At 43.4% G+C, this 12,351-nt stretch overlaps 1 long non-coding RNA gene across 3 annotated transcripts in view; it reads right to left on the minus strand.

Annotated features, from left to right (window-relative positions):
* LOC115895246 overlaps positions 1-11,503 on the minus strand; it is a 178,601-nt gene extending 167,098 nt beyond the window's left edge. For 2 of the 3 annotated variants that reach the window (XR_004055447.1, XR_004055449.1), the window contains exon 1: positions 11,437-11,503. This is a non-coding gene — a long non-coding RNA (uncharacterized LOC115895246). Of the gene's footprint in view, positions 1-1,232; positions 1,396-11,436 lie in introns of all 3 variants that reach the window. The other variant, XR_004055448.1, reaches the window with a different exon arrangement.
* Positions 11,504-12,351: the final 848 nt, after the last annotated feature.

Consider the following 12,351-nt stretch of genomic DNA (forward strand, 5'->3'; position numbering starts at 1 on the left):
TATCTCATATATTCTCTCAATTTAGAAAGAGAGATTTGTTTAGCGGCCCTACATTAATACCTTCCCTTCTGCTCTACCCCACAGCTCCCAGGTTCAACAGGCCCCCAGTAGTCCCCATTTGTAACACACGGCAAATTTAATGATACTTGGGAAACATGAACCACCTCCTCAACTCTTCTATTTTTTTACAGTGACACAATTAGCCAGATGACGAAGCTCTTTAAAATGAAAGAAAACATTAAAAAAAATTGATTTTTTCTACAGAGCCATAATATTAAATGTATCATTCCAAACTGAAGCGGGGACTAATTTAGAAGCGATGCATAAATCTAAAACTATCTGAGTATGGCGACATTTTTTTTTTTAAAGCCTAACAAAAAATTATATATGTGGAAGCTTGTCTATCATTAAATTACTTGGTTTGGATTTCCACTAATAAAATATAAGGACTTGTTACTATATTAGGGAAGTCACTCCCATTATTAATTTGTTAGATAAATGGCTCCTCTATCTTGGAACTTTAAATGAAATGGAATTCACTAATCCTAATTGCTTTGCCTTCTACTGGAATTTTTTCCCATTAGTTCAGCATGATTTTTTTTTCTGCTTCTTCTCTTTTCCACTTGAAGCGGGGAGCCTTCTTCAACTTAAAGCCTTAGGGTATACTTTATGGGTTTATTAATTATCAGGTATTCATTCAAAGGGGTTCATTAAGCAATAACTTTCTATTGACTGCAGTATACAAAGAATAAAAGGCTTGACTTCACCTGCTGATTAAACACCTAGTGGCCGTGCCTTCATGTTCCTCCCTATGGTTGGGTGAAATAAAAATCTTTGACCAGTTCTGGTCATGGGTTGCAAGGCCACTCAGGAGAACAGTTACAACCAGTTTGTATTTACAACTCAAGCTACCTTGAGATTGCCGAGAAAGAGAAAGAACTTCTGCTTCTCGGGGTTTCCAAGGAGAAATTTTGTCCCTAGCATCTTTGCTAAGAATCACCATTTTTCTCTGCAGCATGCTTTTCAGCAATGGAAGGTGAAAGATGATTTCCTTCACCATCTCTGGGGAGTTTCATACAATTAAAACAAGTCAACATAATAAACCCACAGGGGTGGTGGTAGTTTACACACCTATCTTGGAATTTTTTGAGATCATTTCAACTTCAAGGTACATCTAAGCTTCATGCCTAGTGGTTGCAATTCTCCAAATCAAATTAGTGACAGAGGCATACCATACTTTCAAGGAAGATGGGCTCTTTGAAGACTGACAACTCGTCAAACAAGGGAGGAAGGAGATGAGTGTTCACTCAGAAGATTCCATGAATTCAGCTTTTAGGCGGGAATAAAATAAAGCAGCTTTAAAGTTATGGTCTTGGGATGTGCTAGGATGTTCTTCTGAGAAGAGAAAAAAAAGGACAATTCATGAAAAACGTATTCAACAGACGCTTCTGATTCATGGCCAATCCTACCCCAAAATTATGTGGTGGTAGGAAAAAACAGAAAACTGCATCCTTGGGTCCCTGGTCTCATCCTTTCCTACTCCTTCCTTTTCCAGAATAACTCGAAAGAGACGGTACTTTATCCAGGAGGACATAGAGCATACAGTAGGGTGTTCACAAACATGGATATGGAATGATTTGCACTTGGATTTGAGCCACAGTTCTCCCATTTATTAACTGAGTGACCTTGGGCTGGTTATTAAGTTATCTGAGACTCACACATATACAATCCCATTCATACCACATAATAATTTCATAAGGTAGATATTTCTCTAATTTCCATATAACTGATGAGGAAATGGAAGAATAGAGTAGTTAAGTGGATGATCCAAAGTCACTCAGCTACCTCAAAGGTTGATATAAGATCAAATAAGATGCATGTAAAATCTTTGGCACAGGACTGGTCCTACTAAGCACTTGATAAATGTCAGAGGTTGCTATCATTATTACATCACTCTTGCCAACTTAGCCATCCTTTACTTAGCTAAATACACTCTAAAAGAATTAGGTACATACAGGGTAACCATACCTTTTTTTTTCTTAAAATGTAACAGAAATAAATCTATTAAGTTTTTGCACGTAATTTTGACCTCACAATACACACACACACACACACACACACACACAACTAGTCTTGCTCATAACTCTGTATTTTATAAAATTTGCAAAGCATTGCTTTTAATGGCAAAAACTGCAATTACTTTTGCACCAACCTAACATCAAAAACACATAGAGAATCCATTATCTGTCTAGGGAGACATACATATAGAAGACCACATAAAACTATTGCAATACACACCCTCGAGAAATGACATCATTGTACTCACATTGGAGAACAAAAACACATATGCTACAGTGACTCTCTTCCAAAGAGTACAGTATAGAAGGTAGGGGACAAGAGTTACTGTACAGTGGGAAAACCATGGCTTCCAAAATCAAGTCTGTGTCCTTTTATCAAACCTCCCTTCTCCACTTTTAAGTAGGTTGGAGAGGCTGAAGAAAGAGGCAACACTCACTTATGCATTGAAGTATCCTAAAAATATGTATTAAGTGGTTACCCTGTGCCAGGCTCTGATCAGAGCAAGTGCCTGCCTTCAGGGAGCTTAAAGTCTCCTGAAAAAGAACACGGAGGTGGCCCTACTACAAGGTAACACCAAAGCTCTGCCTTATAAAAGGCCCCAAGACAATGATCTGCGAAGGGCAGGAAGGGGATTATCAATCCCCATGTGCACGAAAGGGAAGGGTCTAGAAGGTCAATGTTGAGATATGAGGTCGCAGTGATGCACAGACCTGGAGTCTCTCCCATGAGCTTGCAGCCCTCTTTCTAGTTGCCTTGTCTCGTCCTACTGGGATAAAGGCAAGCCTAAATTCAGCATTTATGAGAACAAAAGAGAAGCAGTGTGACCCAGAGACTACAAATATTTTTCTTAAGCAACCACAAGGGACAGGCTGTTTGGTGAGCACACTCACCAGATGGTTGGGGCTCGTCAGCTGCTTCCAATCAAATCTTGCACCACTGAGTTGGTGCATCCCACACACTCAGCAAGATTCTGCTGAGGTGCGGGTGGCGGGGGGGGGGGGGGGGTGGTGCAGAAAACACCCTGTTTTCTCCATACCTAGAAACTGTGCCCTTGGAGTTTGCAGGGCAGAATCCAAAACTAACAAAGTATCAGGAGAAGACAAAAGGAAACTGAAGACAGCACCCTGTTCTGGGCCATGTGTTTTATTTTAAGTTTATGGCTTTGGAGTAAAGGCAAGGAGAGAAACTGGTTCTTCAAGTCTGTGTGGGCAGAGAGAGGCAGGAAAGGGTTGGGAGAGGAGATGGAGGGAGCTGGCTGGGAAGAGATGAATGAGAAAGGGGGAACAAGAAAGAAATTAGAACGTCCAAAGATCATTTGCAAAGATCACAAGGTGGGAAAGCTCCATTTATGATGACTAATATTATTCTGTAAATTAGAACATCTTTACTTAATTTCAGATATGGAGAAAATAAAAGGCTGAATTTATTCATTTATATATAAATATGAATTTTGTACATATGAATATGTATTCATATGTATGTATATAAATATGCACACATACACATATATACACACACACATATATATATAATAGGAATTTTGGAAAACGCATTTTAGTGGAAATTTTAAAGTATTCAATACCTTTCTCCTTAAAGACCAGAATGTTTTCTTTTAAAGAAATGACTGTTAGAACAAATGTTCTTCCATGAAGGGGTTTCAGTGAGGAATGAGATGCAATTCTAATGGTATGGTTGAATATGGTGATGTTTGACTTCTAGCACCTCCTTGTCCATGCATCCACAATAAAATATAGCTCCTGAGTTTAACCTATAACCTAGATAGCACTTTGGGTTTTGCACCACAGAACGCCAACAAAGATTCCAGGAGAAACAAGTGGGCATTAGAAATACCGCCTCCAACAGACCCTCCCTCTCAATCTCTCTCCTTCTCAATCTGAATATGAGTTTTTCCAGCTTTTTCCTAGAAACAGAACGTCTTTTCGGGCACTGGGATGATGCTTGCTGATTTGGACACCCCTACATAGTTCATAGGCTCTAAAACACAGGGAATTGCAAAAACACCCAGGTTTGCTGAGGACATTCAGTGTCATGTAGGTATGCACACCTTGCCATGTCCTGGGGCCACCAGACTTGTTCATACCTGCTTATCATTCCAAGATGCGGAGCAGGCAGATCTGTTCCTATAAGACACTTACATAAAAGAAAACGCCAGACTCTCCTTGGAACAGAACACATGCCCCGTCCCAAGCTATTCCAGACAGCAGGGGTGGAAGAAGTCTTATTGGAGTTCAATAAAAGGTTTAGTTTTTGCCTTGTTCTCCTTCCCCTGCACTAAATCACAGGAATATAAAAACTAAGACCAGTAATCTCTTACAAATGCAAATAAAAATTATCACTTAGATTATGTACCTCCTGCTATCCAATACTTCTTCCAAGCCAGGTATAAAAGCACCACCAGACAGGATTTGAGCACTGGACATGCTAAGGTTGAAAGTGTCTTAGTGTGGCTGGGCGCAGTGGCTGACACCAGTAATCCTGGCATTTTGAGAGGCCGAAGCGGGTGGATCACCTGAGGTCAGGAGTTTGAGATCAGCTTGGTCAACATGGTGAAACCCCGTCTCTACTAAAAATACAAAAATTAGCCGGGTGTGGTGGCAGGCTCCTGGTGATCCCAGCTACTCAGGAGCCTGAGGCCCAAGAATCGCTTGAACCCGGGAGGAGCAGTTGCAGTGAGTCGAGATGGTACCACTGCACTCCAGCCTGGACAACAAGAGTGAAACTTCATCTCGAAAAAAAAAAAAAAAAAAGACTGTCTTAGTATAAACTGGACACTTAATACGTATACACTAAAAAATGAATATTGGAATCTGAAATCTTTCAGGGAAAGAAGAGTGGATAAGAAGGGAGGAAGAAAAGCGCTCCTCTTTCCTTTACTCAGGATGGAATACTGCCTTCCAAATCTGGTCCACTTCTCTTTGCCCAGGAGTGGCTCGAATTCATGTACTTTTACCGCCTATGGTTTCATGGTTAGAAATCCGTCCCTAAAACTTGATCAGTAAGCTATAATTTTCCCTCTCCAAGATTGCTCCATTGTGTAGAGATTTTGCTAGCTTGTTTGTTTGTTTATTTGTTTTAATTCTGATGAGACGCTAAAAATATCATGGGACTTATTGTTGACAAGGGTTGCTAAGTGTTTCTAAATCAGGATTTCAATGGATTTTGCTGCCATTATATGTAAGCTTTCTCTGAGAAAGAATAAGTATGATGAAAACGGCCAGGATGCAAATATACTATCCTGCTTGTTTTATTTTAATTCACTCGAGACTTTCCTCAGTCATTTAAGCCAGCCAAAAGCATTTTAAATATTACAAGATCCCAGGTATCTGTATGATTTTTCATCACTGGGTTCCTAGCCCTTTACTAAAGTGATTCATAGTATATAATAGACGACCAATAAATATAGACTGGGAGGATGAAGGGGTGACTGCGTAAGAGTATGATAGAATTAATGGGAAGTGGTTTCAAGGTTCTGCCTGGTTCTTTCTCTCTTCAATTCATCACTCAAAACTCTATTTCCTAGAAAAATACACAAATTATGCCAGGTGAGCCCGGTTGTAGGCGATCTCTAGGCTGTCTCTGGCTTCTCTCCCACAAACTTTTCTTAAATAACCCGTCAGAGTGCTTGCTTCTGGTTTGTACAGAGCATGTAAGTTGCAGGAGTGTTTCCAAACTCCTCTGATTGGAACCATCACCTGAGATGCTTACTAAACACACAGCTTCCCAAGTTCCTCCTATGGATCGCAACTTCGGTTGCACATTAGATTCAACGGGGGAGCTTTTAAAACTCCTGATGACCAAGCTGTCTTTCAGACCAACTCCATCAGAAATTCAGGGTGTGGGATTCAAACATCAAGAGTTTTAATGCCCCCCAGGTGATTCCCGCGTGCAGCCCAGTGTGAGTACCACCTTAGAGATTGTGAATTAGCAGATCTGCTTTGAGACCTCAGAGATTCTGCAACAAACCCCAGGTAACATTAGCCAGTTTCACCTAGAACCAAATGGTTTAATCAACGAAGCCACTTGCTGATCATTGTTTTTTTTTTTTTTCTGAAACACCAAGCAAATCATTACACTTATATTTTGGCTAGACTGAGATTTTTAGTCGACATCAAATACACTTTAAATTGATCTGCAATGTCAAAGGGGAGTAATACATCATCACCATAAAGCCCCAAAAAACTTGAGACAAAACTGAATTAAGAGCAATTAATGACCCAAAGTGAGCTTAATGATGACCATGATAGTTAAATTCTGTTTGGTAGGACGAGACTCATTTCTTTAATCTATATTGTCATTAAAATGGACTACCATGGCTCCATGATAATTTGAATGGTTTAATGTTGCTATTTAGGAATGAAGAATAACAGAGTTTACATCTTGGCTAATCCATTAACAAGCTGAGGGACCCTATGCAAGTTACTCCATGACTTTGTGCCTCACTTTCCTCATCTGTTAAATGGAAATAATACTGTCTACATTCTCTCAGTATTATCCAGAATATTCTCTTAAATGAGATGATACAGACGAAACAGGAGCAAACAGCAACCACTGATAACTCTCCCTTGTGACCCCATGTGGTTATTTATTAAGTCAATAACCTCTCTTCACAGGAACTGATTACATAATGTTTTATGGTATTTTTCTGTTCATACAGAAAAGCAAGAAAGAGCCCTGGGTCAGAAGTCAGGTAAAGTGGATTCTAACCCACATATCACTACCACCTAGCTGTGTAACCTGTAGTAACAGCCTATTTCTCAGGGCCTCAGTTTCCCTTGACACAAAATAAAGCGCTCCAAAATTTGGAGACGGTTTCAAAGCCATCTTAGAGTCCCTTACAACTGCCACAGAGTGTGATTATCTTTGTTGGTAAACTAAATGTCAGGGAAACACTCAGGCTTTCTTCTCATTTATTTCAGACTTTCACGCCATTGGTAATTTACTGATCATTTTGTCTCTTAACTACGAGAATTAGATCAGCACAATCCAGAGAATAAAAACTAGGCCTATCTTATAGAAAAGAAGATTTGGATTTCAGGGTAACACAGATGCAAGAATATGTGGCTTTTCTGCCAGGCCCAGTGGAAGTGTATTCAAGGCTTGTTCCCTTCAGGGACAGCCGGCATCACACCAACCTCACTCACAGTCCAGTGTTTACAGGCACTCCAAAACCTAAGAGTGTATTTCATAAAAGCAGGGCCTGTCCAAATCCCCTGTAATGTCTCCAAAGGGAAAGGATAGAGTCAATAACCAGGGCTGTATCTGTGTGTTGTAAATGCCCCAAACCTCTATTCCCTCTCCGAGTTCTCGCACGCACGTGTGCATGCACACACACACACATAAACACAGCCATAAATATATACACTCCCATTTAATAGACTGGGGATTCAAATTACAGTTATAGTGTCATAAAACTGACTAACTGCAGGGTGTGTGCTGAAGTCTAAATGTGTGTGTGAGGTGGGTGGGGGCGGCCAGCTTACAACCTTCCTCCTTTCCTTGAGATTCTACATTCTCAAAACGTGAGATTCCTCTGGGACATTTAAATAAACTGTATTCATAGGGGCAGCTACATAATTTGCTGGCCCAGTGCAAAATGAAAACATGGGGCCTCTTCTTCAAATCGTATTAAGAATTTCAAAACAGCAACAGCAGAGCAGTGAACCAAGTGTAAGACCTTCTAAGTACAGGATCTGTGCATTTGGGCTGGTCACACACCCACAAAGCCAGCTGGGGTTTGAGGATAACACACAGAGAGTCTGGATTCGATTTTTGCAATATGCACCATTTCCTTAGGAAAGTTCAAACTTTCCCCCTGAAGTTTCTAATCTGAGTCTGCTGAATGAATTGACAATACATTAACAGAAGAAAAGCCATAACACAAATCTACTTAATCATAGCTTTATGTGATATGGGAGCCCTCAAAATGAAGACCCAAAGACCCAGGGTAAAAATAGATACCCAGGGCTCAAGCCTGTAATCCCAGCACTTTGGGAGGCCGAGACGGGCGGATCACGAGGTCAGGAGATCGAGATCATCCTGGCTAACACGGTGAAACCCCGTCTCTACTAAAAAAATACAAAAAAACTAGCCGGGCGAGGTGGCGGGCGCCTGTACTCCCAGCTACTTGGGAGGCTGAGGCAGGAGAATGGCGGGAACCCGGGAGGCGGAGCTTGCAGTGAGCTGAGATCCGGCCACTGCACTCCAGCCTGGGCGGCAGAGCGAGACTCCGTCTCAAAACAAAACAAAAAAATATATCCCCAGGGTATCTATTTTTATGCTTAGGTTTGATGAAGCACGGATAGCCAGGTAGAAATAGGGTTGGACAAAGAAGAGTCTGATCTAAGAGCAAGAGACTGGGGCAGAAAACCCAGCACGGCCTGTGTGTTCAAATTTTTCTTAGCTTCTCTATGTAACACTTCTTCCTCTCCAGTACAGGGCAGGACGTACAATCAAACAAGGTAGGTCAGAGAATTTCTTTATGGCCAGTTCTGAAAAGTGCTTGCAGAGGCACCTGGCATCACGAAAATGGAGTGTCTTGGGAATCAGACTGGCTTGGGTTTGAATCCTGTCGAACCATGTACTAACCACCAGAATTTCTCTGACACTTCCACTCACCATTTTGAACTTCAACTTCCCATCTATTAAATGGAGACACGGCAACCCACTCTCCGAATTACAGTTAATTCGAGGATTAAATGCAATAAAGCATAGAAAACAAACAAAAATCGAGGTCAAAGCCCGGTACATAGTAAGTGTTTCAAATCACCCTTCTTTTTGGGCACAGATCTTGCGGATCCGTTCAAACGAAAACACACTATATATTAAAAGTGAAGCTATTGTAATTGAAGACCAAGAGAGATTCGAAAACCTGACAAATGTTTTTCAAACTGTCCGTTCTTTTGACTCTAATGAGACTTCCCCCTTGGGTGGGAAGAGATGACCTTCTGAAAAGGCCCTCCGTCCGCGTCAGAATTTGGGGACTAAAGCATGCATCAGCTGGGAATGGTGACAAGTTGCAAAGGGAAAGGGGGAGGGTAGGCAGGGTAAGAAAGAAAAGTCAGCGCTGGGATGCGAAGGGTCCACTGGTTTGTTTTCCTGGCTGGGACGGCGAACGTCTCCGCTCCAAGTTTCTAGAGCGGGGCCGGCCGCTTCGCGGCTCCCATTGGTCCGGCCGCAGCTGTTGCTAGGCGGATGGACCAATGACGCGCGAGGGGCGTCTGGGCTCTTCCACTTCTAGGTCGCGGCTGGAGCCCGGGACGCCGCGGCCTCCGCGCCTCTCCCTGCGGCTTTTTCTCTTCTTCTTCTTCTTTTTTTTTTTTTAAGGCGGGGCGGGGCTGGGGGCGCGGCGCCCCAGAGCTCGGGCCGGTGGAAGGTTCACGTGCTAGGCTCGACTTACCTGTCTCGCGCTCCCATCGCCCTCCAGCGTTGCGCAGCCTGGAGGGACAGGGCGGGACAAGCGGGGGGTTGTTTTTTTTCCTGGTGCAAATGTGTATTTTGTGTTTTAATAACTTTACCAACTCGGTGAACTCTCGCGAGAGCACCCGCTGACTCTCTTGCCTCTGCCCTCCCTCCCAGTCTCTAACCGGCCTCTGGGCCACCTCTGACAGTTGAGCCCCCAGCCCCTGAACACACACACACACGCGGAGCCACCTCCAGTGCCTGAGCCCCCAGCCCTTACACACACCCATACACGCACGCAAACACACACACACAAACACACACGCTGCACCACTTCCAACACTTGAGCCCCCAGCCCTTAGACACACACACACACACACACACACGTTGCACCACCTGCAACATTTAAGCCCCCCAGCCCCTACACACATACACACACACGCGCTGGGCCACTTCCAACACTTGAGCCCCTTGCCCCTACACACACACACACACACAGACGCACACACAGACATACACGCTGATGCGGGAGCATTTAGCAGTTTCCTTGCTGAAAAAGCAGGACTTCGGTTTAGAAAATGGAAATTGCCCAGGAGGAAAAGAGAACTGAGATATATGCAGCCCCAGGTACTTCGGATGAATAATACTATTGTTAATAATAATACTATCATTTCTGAGGGCTTACTCTGTACCAGATACTGTGCTGAGTAGTTGCCATGCTTCATCCTATTTAGAGCTTGGTTTGCCCATGGGTGAACACAGGCACTGAGCAGGGGAGGCAGAAGCAGGACTGGAACCTGTCTGTGTAGCTTTGGAGCTCTTGGTTCTAGCCAGTTACTGGTGTGGTTACATGGCTGTACAATTGCCCATGTGCTTATGGCTCCCATCTGGGGATAGGTCTCAGTAGAACCTATGCCGCTGGGGCTACGCCAGCCCCATACAGTCCTATGCATAACTATCAATGCTCAGAATAAGTGTGTTTATCACCCTAGGCCCATCCGGCCCCATCACCGTATTTAACACTTGCGTTTTAAGTGGATCTTCCTCAAGAATCCAGGAATGAGTGGAAAAGATATGTGTTCTGTATCTTTGGGGAACATTTTCTCTTCATCCAGGAACACACATCCACCTCAGCAGCCTCTCCTCAACTAATGTGGGAACTACAACTCACAGAGGAAAAGTGAACTGGATCCAGGCCACTCTGATGGAAGCTGGTCACTTCCCACATCTGTGAGACAGTAGAGCCAGTTCTCTGCCCGGTGAAGCAAGCCTGTAAAAGCATTTCTTGAACAAGTGACTTCAGACTTCATGTAAACTCAGCTGCATACTGGAAGTCACTGTGATTCTAATTTTACGAAGAATTACCAAGTGGAGCATATTTAACAAAGTGTGTGGGGCTTTTTTTCTTACACAGTTTTCTTTTTTCTTTTTTTCAATGTGCCTTCTTCTGATTCATCTTGTATGGCTTCCCCACTGTGGCTGTCAAGATGGCATGCAAAATTATCCCTCTTTCCAGGTGAGGACGCGGAGACATGGAGACACATGTAGCCCAGTCACATAACAACACAGTAGGCAGGCCCAGTCCTGGAGCACAGATTTCCCCTCCCCCTCCCCACACCTTAGCTAGCTTCTCTGCCCTCCCTGAGTGCCTATGGCTTACAAGTTATCCATTTACAACAAAAGGTTGTTTATTCAGAATGTAGGGACTGGGAATGCAGAAGCCAAAAAAAAAAAAAAAAAAAAATGAAGTGAGAAATGAAATCTCTTCTGTTTTTTTTGTTTGGAAACTGCCCGGGAAGTGGCCTGCCAGCTAGAAGCAGGGTTGGCTGGTGAAGAAGCCCCTGCTGGCATGACTTTTTTTCTGCTTAGCAGATGCCTGTGTGCCACCCTCACCCTTGCTCTGAGCCTGGCACTCAAGGGAAACGTGTCTGTACTCACTGTGCTGTTGTCTAACAGGCTGAGCAGAAAGGCCCCAGCTAGCTTCCTTCTTCCCTTCGAAGCAGGAGAAGACCTAGGCCTGCCCACCTCCTATCCTAACAGACAGCACCTAAGAGATGGTTCTTTTGATAACTTAAAGGGGATGTTTTTGAATGTCAACACAAGACAGTATCGCCCAGCAAGTGAGAGGTTTTCGGCTCCACCCATCCCCAGAGACTCACTTGGTTTCAGAGAGATAGTACTGTCTCCTTTCCTTAAATCCCCCTAGCTTAAAAAGCCTAGCCAGAACCCTGCTTATAATCTTTCTCCATAAAGTTTATCTTCTAACTTTTCTTTAAAACCTATGGAAAATAAAAATCGGGATTGGAGCAAAGCAGATTACTGTGTTTGCAGAGGCTGATACAATTGCTGGCTGTTTTCCCTAGGATCCCACTGTAACTCTTTAGGCAGCCCTGAATTGTAAAGGATGTTTGCAAAGCAGCTTTCTTCCTGAACACTGTCCTAAATCCCTCCTGTTGTAGCCCTCCACTCCCTCTGTTTGCCCGGCTTTGTCCGGTGCAGTGAGACACCTATCCACACAATGGTTGGTCTCTCCTGCTTTCAGTTTTCTTTTCAGCCAACAGCCTCACAAGCATTCTTTCTCCCTTCCGCAAGTATTCCTGTGGAGTGTGTTGTGCCCCTCTGCTAGGCGCTGGGATAGAGGGAGCCAACACAGACGGGGCTTACAGTCAAGTGGGAGAAATAGTATTACCCAAAGCTTCACAAATCCAAACTTAACACTACCACAAAGATGTATGTTCATGACACAGTGACAACGTATGTTAACAGGACTTAAACCCAATTACAGCCATCAAGACAGGCTTCATAGAGGAACAGACCTGTGAGGTCTCATAGATAGACAGAGGGTAGAGGTTG

Source organism: Rhinopithecus roxellana, chromosome 20, assembly GCF_007565055.1.
Source record: "Rhinopithecus roxellana isolate Shanxi Qingling chromosome 20, ASM756505v1, whole genome shotgun sequence".
NCBI classification, from domain to species: Eukaryota; Metazoa; Chordata; class Mammalia; order Primates; family Cercopithecidae; genus Rhinopithecus; species Rhinopithecus roxellana.